General features: G+C 37.9%; 1 long non-coding RNA gene across 1 annotated transcript; it reads right to left on the reverse strand.

Moving 5' to 3' along the window:
- Positions 1 to 1,395: 1,395 nt before the first annotated feature.
- On the reverse strand, positions 1,396 to 7,474 carry LOC142138880 (uncharacterized). Its single transcript, XR_012688122.1, has 2 exons — positions 7,324 to 7,474; positions 1,396 to 2,991 (listed from the first exon to the last, which is right to left on the reverse strand). It is a non-coding gene; the product is annotated as an uncharacterized LOC142138880 (long non-coding RNA).
- Between the last annotated feature and the right edge of the window lie 396 nt (positions 7,475 to 7,870).

The following is a 7,870-nucleotide window of genomic DNA, read 5'->3' on the forward strand; positions in this document are numbered from 1 at the left end:
CAAAATTGCCTTTGCACTGCTTGTATCATTACTTGGCTTCAGCTGGATTTGCTGTAACACCATTACTTTTCCTTATTAGAAGGTTTGATAAATCTACCCCCAAATGAGGCCCTAGTAACTAGGAATCATATGGAAAAGAGATGTTTGTTTCTACTTTTGCCCATTTTTCCTTACATAATAACCATACATAAAAATATATTTATTCCAATATGCTGCCAAAATGAAACTCAATAGGTGGAATTTAATTAGCTGCGATGTTCTCAGGAACATCGCAGCTGCACAGCTTTGCCATTACTACGGTAAAAATATAAGCACAGGAGCGCGAGGAAGAATTTGCGGATATTTCAGTAAAAATATAAGCACAAAGTATCTTCGGAATGCCTGCGAGACACTTTGCACTGAATTGAATTCCCCCAATGTGTCAATAGAAAACAGTAAAAAAAATGTGCCTATGTGGATTAACATATAAAATCATTATTCCCTGTCCATCAGGCCCAAATGTGAAAAGTGTTCTGATCATATAACGGTTAAACACGACTAACCATAAAGTAGCATGATCCTCCAGAGATTTGAAAGTTAAGACAACATTTTTTATTTATAACTGAGCTTCCAGAGAAATTAAGACATCTGGAGATTCTTTCCATGCTTTCTGGCATTCCATTGTGTGATGATGCATAATTTTTAGGAAGTGAGTTCAGTTATGAAGGAAGTTATAGTCACCCTGAAGCACCTAATATTTACCACAATACACTTTGCTCTAATTTGTGGGAAAGACCACAGTCACACATTCCAATTTGCACCTAGTATGTACAGTAATGCTCATCATTACGGAAAACCAAGGCATTGGAGTTACTTAATAATAGAGTGACACAGAGCAAAATTGCATATCTCATTCTGCACATTTCTGTTTGCTTCTGCGTCCAGCACAAGCTTAATTCATGTCCACAATATGTATAAAGTACATGCCCCATGTATGTTGTAAGTTGTGGTTGCCTTGTATATTAGGACAACTGTCAGTGCAAAACAGCGCCTACTTCCCCATATTGACTTCACTCATTAAGTTGAAGGTTTCCTGATTTCAGTCATTGAAATGCTCATATGAACCTCATAAACATATTAAGGAGCTATGGGGACAATGGGAAAGCTTTTGTATTTTAAGTATCATATTTTTACAGTTTGACATATTAAATACATTTGCAAAAGTAACACATATTGCACAGCCCTTATTGCTGAACAAATAAACCAATCTAGTTGTTGGCCACATTGCAAAACTGAATTGTACAGACATGTTGGGGTATCGGGGTTCACCGATACTTCTATCAAGCACCTTCAATGTCAGTCAGATCCTTCTTTGTTTTCAGTCGACTGGTGAACAGAAAATACTCAACACCTGTATGATATAATGCTGAGCAGCTTTATTCTGTTCCAATTTGAGACCACTTCAGCGCTTATTTTTATACATGTAAGTCTAGGGGTATAGATTCTGAACAACCAATTATAAGACGGTAAAATAATGAGAGAAAATCAATTAACAATATATATATTTCAGTTTTACATCAAAGATCAAACAACTCTTTCTTCTTTGTGTGTTATCTCTTTCCAGGCTTTTTGCCAATATCCTTGTGCTGCCCCCATCTTGGAGTCCTTGGGTTTTATCTTATCAAGAACTTTACTACATGTTCTTGGAATGTTTTCGTTGATGGGAACATGGCGCTGCGTGGCCAACCTTGAATAATTTGTCTTTTTAAACTGAAAATAATATCTGCTTAATTTCTCTTAAAGTCATAGCATAACATATTAGCATCTAAAGCTTAGCACATGATAGATATTAAATCAATCATACAATTCCACTCTAACATTCCCCTCTTTGATTAAATATCAACTATTAACCTCTACCTATCAGTCATGGCGATACTCAGCAGAAGACAGTTAGTACCTACATTTAAACATATGGTATCATAAGGACCCCATATGATTAGAACAAGAATTCATTAAGCACATATCTCTGGTACTTTATCACCATAACTTTTCTTTCCCTACTTAATGTTTTATCTCGGTGCATAGAGGGGAATACTTTGCTGATATCTATTCAAAAGCTTTCTTGTATTACATGTTAAGTAGCAGTTCCATATAATCATTATAGTTAGTACAAGAAGAATTAGTATCAATGGATGAATCAAGATATTCATTGCTTTCTATATGGAATAAGATTCATTAACAAATATGTCCCACTAATGAATAGGACATCAATTTTCATTCTGGTTTCTCGATGGTCACTGTCAATCTCTTGTTGCAGACTGTGCAGGTTTTTGGTTTGATTGTTGACCATTGCTGATAATGTTCACTGTTTGTCTCAGACATTAAACTTGTAGAAATTTCTGTGATCATTACTGGTTCTGGAAGCTCATTATTTTTCCTGCAGGAACAACAATCAAGTGTCAGTAATTTCTTAATCGGCCATATAACAATTTTCTCTACCACATATACAATGAGCTGGATTGCCAAACCCTTTGCTACTAATGGCAATATTTCCAATATTCAAAATGAATCATTGCTGACAACTTTGGCAATGAGGTTAAGTATTCACAAAGGCATTTTAAAAGTTTATTCTCCTATGAGTGCAAATTGTTGAGCACTCCTTCCCATCTGTTTCTCACAGTGACATAGGCAATTTGTCACTTATCTGTCTGTTTCACACTGGGTTAGGGAGGCATTGACCCCTACTTCAGGCAGAAATATTCTGGTAAGACATATCAATACCATAAGACAGTCATTTCTATTTATCAGAACAAGACTCCCCTGATTTGAAGACTTTGCAGTGTGATGCGTGAATCCAGGTGTCATTTCCCTGTACTTTCACTGCCATGGGAGTCATCAACAGGACTTGATAAGGACCATTATATCTGGGTTCAAGACGTCTCCTGATGTGCTTTCTTATGACCACCCAGTCCCCAGATAGCAGTTTATGGGTACCTGTATCAAAATTAGGGTCTGGAATGGAGGAGAACATTTGACCATATATTTCAGTTAGTTGTTTCTGTAATAAAGCAACATAATTCAACAAATCACCACGTACATGCTGTAGTTGCTATGGAAAATAACAGCCTGTTCTGTGTGCTGTGCCAAACAGTATCTCATTTGGTGCTAAACCTGTGTCTCTTCATAAGTGTAGTTCTAATGTTAAACAGAACTATTGGTAAATATTCTAACCAAGTCTTTTTGGTTTCTTGCATAATTTTCTGTAGTTTCAATTTAATGTCACCTGCTGGTGGCCTATAAGGAGTGTGAAAAACTTGTAATACTCCCAAGTTCTTCATTACATGCTTCATTATCTCTTCTGTAAAGGTTGTACCTCTATCTGATTCAATAACTTCAGGTATGCCATATCTATAGATGACTTCTGAGATTAATTTCTTTGCTGTGTTTTTAGCAGTAGCTTTTCCTTCTAACACATACTCGTAGGTACCACATTTAGGAAGTTGTATATAGTCGATCTGAAGTCTCTGAAAGGGATAGAAAGCCTTTGGGGTCTTTACTCTTTGCCCTGGATTGTGTATTCCACATATCCAGCAAGCTGCCACATAGTTTGTGTCCGCACAGTTAAATCCAGGGGCAATCCAATTTTTCCATACCCTATTAGTCATTGCCTCTTTGGAATGATGTACTTGTCCATGTGCAATCTGAGTCATTACTGGGTATAAGGCTCTTGGTAGGCACCATTTATTTTCTTTTGACCATATTCCTTGCTCATCAAGCTGTACACCTTCTTTTTCCCACTTATTCTTTTCTTCCTTTGTTGCTTGTTTCTGAAAGTCTTTAAGGCTTTGTAGGTCTGGGAATTGAAATTTGTCTGTGTCACCTTCTGTTGAGTCTACAAGAAATGTAGTATTCTTTGGTTGGAGGGCTGCCTTTTTTTGCTGCCTAATCTGCAAAGTTATTTCCTCTTGCTTCTGGAGTTTGTTCTCTAGTGTGAGCTTGAACCTTTATAATTCCCACTTGTTTAGGGAGTTCCAATGCTCTAAACAGTTCATTAATCAAGTTTGCATGTTTGATGGGTTTTCCATTTGATCCTTGGAAATCTCTGCTTTTCCAAATGGGACCGAAGTCATGCGCCACTCCCCAGGCATAACGTGAATCTGTATATACATTGGCTTTTTGTCCTTCTGCATATACACAAGCTTTAGTTAGAGCTAATAATTCTGCTTCTTGTGCTGATGCTCCATTAGACAGTGTTCCTGAGTCAAGCACCTCTTCCTCAGTTGTGATGGCATAACCTGTATATGGAACTCCATCCACATAGTATCTAGATCCATCTACATAAAGAGTTAGGGTTGCATCTGAAAGTGGTGTGTCAGTGACATTATGTAAAGCTGAAGTCTCTAATTTCATAAGTTCCAAACAATCATGTGAAAATTTTTGTGTGTGTATTTCTTCAGTTTCTTCTTCAGACACTTCACTCAGGTCCTCATATCCCCTGTCTGATGATTCATCTTCTTTGCGACTCCCCTTACTCCCCTCTTCTGAATCATCAATGGGGAGCAGGGTTGCTGGATTGAGGATTGTGCATCTGGTAATTGTTACATGTGAGGCGCTGAGCAAGGCTACCTCATATTTAGTTAGTATAGCTGCAGACAAATGTTTTGTTTTTGCTTGATTAAGAATTTCTGTGACTGCATGTGGAACTTGAATAATTAGTGCATGGTCCAATACCATATCTGCTACCTTTTCTTTCAGTATTGCTGCTGCTACTGCTTGTATACATAATGGAGAACCTCTTATAACTGGATCGAGTTGTGCAGAATAATAGGCCAGTGGCCTTTGCTTCGTTCCATGTTTCTGTGTGAGGACTCCTAGAGCATGTCCTGACTGCTCATGGCAGAACAATGTGAAAGGCTTCAGATAGTCTGGTAGTCCAAGTGCTGGTGCAGTAGAGATAGCATGTTTCAGGGCTTGCACTGCATTCTCTATTTCAGTTATATTGAGTGGTTCTGTTCCCTGTTGTTTCCTCAAGCATTCATACAGTGGTTGCATAAGAATTGAAGCTGAAGGAATCCACTCTCTGCAATATCCGAGGAGTCCCAAAAACGCTCTGATTTCTTTGACTGTTTTTGGTGTCTTCATGTCTCGTATAACTTTAACTCTTTCAGTTGTAAGATGTCTGGTTCCTGCAGAGATACAATGTCCTAAGAATATTACTTTTTCCTGTACTAGTTGCAACTTGCTTGGTGATATTCTGCAGTCTTGTTCGGCCAGAAAACAAAGTAATGACAGTGTTTCTGCTTTGCATTCTTCTTCAGCTTCCGCAGCCACCATGAGATCATCTACATATTGAATGAGTTGAGTAGTTGGATTGATAGGCCTCCATCCTTGGAGAATTAGTGCCATTGCTTCTGAAAATTCTGATAGGCTGGTGGCTCCTCCTTGAGAGAGTCTTGTCCAACAATATTGGTTTCCATCATGGGTGAAGGCTAGAAGGAGTTGACTATCTTCTGTGATTGGGACTGAGAAGAAAGCATTTGCCAAGTCAATTACTGAAAACCATTTTGCATTTGGCGGTATCTGATTAAGCAAAGTGTGGGGGTTGGGTACAATGGGAGTGTTGATCAGAAGTCTTTTGTTGACCTCCTTAGGTCATAAACCATCCAGTATTGCACCCCCTTGTCCAACATCTTGTTTCTTTACTGGGAATAGGGGTGTAGAATAAGGAGAGCGACATTTTCTTAACACCCCTATTTGTAGATATTCTTGTATTTGTTCTGAGATTGCTTTGGTTTGAGCTGCTGCAAGTGGGTACTGTTTAATTGAGACAGGATGTGTTCCTGGCTTTAGTGTCAGTTTTACAGGACTTACTTTAGGTGTACCCACATCCTGTTTTCCTTTGGACGATAACTTGTCTGGTACTATATTCAGCCAATCTGGTAGATTAACAGTCTTATCCTTGTGACATGTGCTAATCTGCTCCAGCATGTAGATTGCTGCTGTAAGCTCTTCTTGGACTGGAGATGGGAGTTGACTTGTGAGTTTTACTCCAGTTGGGGTGAATTTGATACTGGCTTGTATCTTTGAAAGTACATCTGCTCCCAATAGATTATAGGGACATGATGAGGAAGTGAGAAATTGTATTGGTACTTCAATTTTCTCTTCACCTACTAAAAGTGTGACTGGTTTACTTTCTGTTAGTTTTACTTATTTTCTTGCTAGGCCTATAGCAGGTAAACCAATTTCTGTTAATAGTTGTTGAGGTACCTTCTGTTTTCTTAATACAGTGCGGCTTGCTCCAGTATCAATTAGACACTCACATTCTTGACCATTAGGTAATATGATATTCACTAGGCCTTTAGTCAAGTTGTCTTTCAGAGTTTGGTTATTTGTGAGCCGGAGGTACGTTGGAGTGCCAATTTCCTATGCCAGTTGTTGGTCTGTAGCTTGTTGATTTCTTCTTTCCAGCCATTTCTTATGCTTATTGCAATCTCTTTTCATGTGTCCTCTCTGTTTGCAAAAGAAACAAACTCCTTGCTTTTTCATTTCTTCCAGAGTCATGTTTTCTTTTTCCTTTATTTATTGCTCAGGTGCACCTCTTGTGTCTGTACGAACCTTCAGTCTTGATTTTCTTGAACCACATGAACGGTTTGGGACTTGTCTTAGACTTTCCTCTGCTTCTCCTTTTCCCGGTCTTCTATACCTTCTAGGACTTGGAGCATGGATTGCATTTCCATTGTTGCTGCTTCTGGTCTTATAAGGAACAATTGTTGATGATATGTTTCAGAAAGGTCATTAAGGAATATGGTCTTAAACAGTCTGCGATGTTGGGCTTTATCTCAAGTAAAACCTTCAACTTCGTGTGCTTGAGTAGCGCTGTCACAATCTGGCAAAGCCAGTGCTGGTGCTGAAGTTGCTTTAGCTTAAAATTGGTTAAACATTTGGTTTTGCTCAGTGGAGAGTGTAAATGTCTTACTATCACCTAGAAATGCTAATGCAAAAACACAGATAATAGCTCATAAAGTCTTAAATCTTTTTCATTTCCGTACAAATATTGAATTCCCATCAATGCATTACCATACCCATGATACAAAGAAGGACTTGCAGTATATTACTATTATAGCACAGTAAATAAGGGCAGTGAATGCGTTTACAACACTGATTTGACTCAAAATTGTTATGAGGATAAAAATAAAAACCTTTTGCTTTCTGCACATACAGAAAAACCATCTGGTTCATGCATTTGCTATGCGAATAGCACATAAACTCTAATATCTCTTTCCAAAACAAGGTAATCATTACTCAGCAGAGTCTACGGTTTTTAAATTCTTGATTAGTTTTTACTTATGTTTGTTGTAGCTGTGGATCAAAACATTGCAAACTTCTATTCATTGGTAGTTGGATAAATTCAATCTGGATTGAAAGGGTGCTTTGTAGCTGGAGAGCTTCTGTGAAGAAAAAAACTTTTGCATAGAGATTAACATTTATTCACTAGAAATTACAGTAACTGTTATTAATTCAAATTGAACAGCTGCTAATACGACACTTGTTTAAAAGTTTCTCTTTGTAGCTTAACTGTGACGCTATGCGTTCCATACAATGAAAAACTGATTTCCTCAGTCCCTAATCTCACAAACAGGGAATGTCAAAGTGACGAGACCTGGGCGAGTGTTCAAAGCTACTCCTTTCTCATCATCTCTTTGTAAACCAAATATTCACACATATTTCCAGATTCTGTGATTTCCATGTTTAAAGTACAAATATATATTCACAATTCTCGCTCACAGATGACATTTTATCTCGTAACATTTCTTTATGGGCATAACAAACCCTTCTGATTTCTGAGAACATTTATCAGCGCCATTTTCACACAGATAAAAACAGCTTGTAA

This window comes from Mixophyes fleayi, chromosome 2 (genome assembly GCF_038048845.1).
Source record: "Mixophyes fleayi isolate aMixFle1 chromosome 2, aMixFle1.hap1, whole genome shotgun sequence".
Classification (NCBI taxonomy): Eukaryota; Metazoa; Chordata; class Amphibia; order Anura; family Limnodynastidae; genus Mixophyes; species Mixophyes fleayi.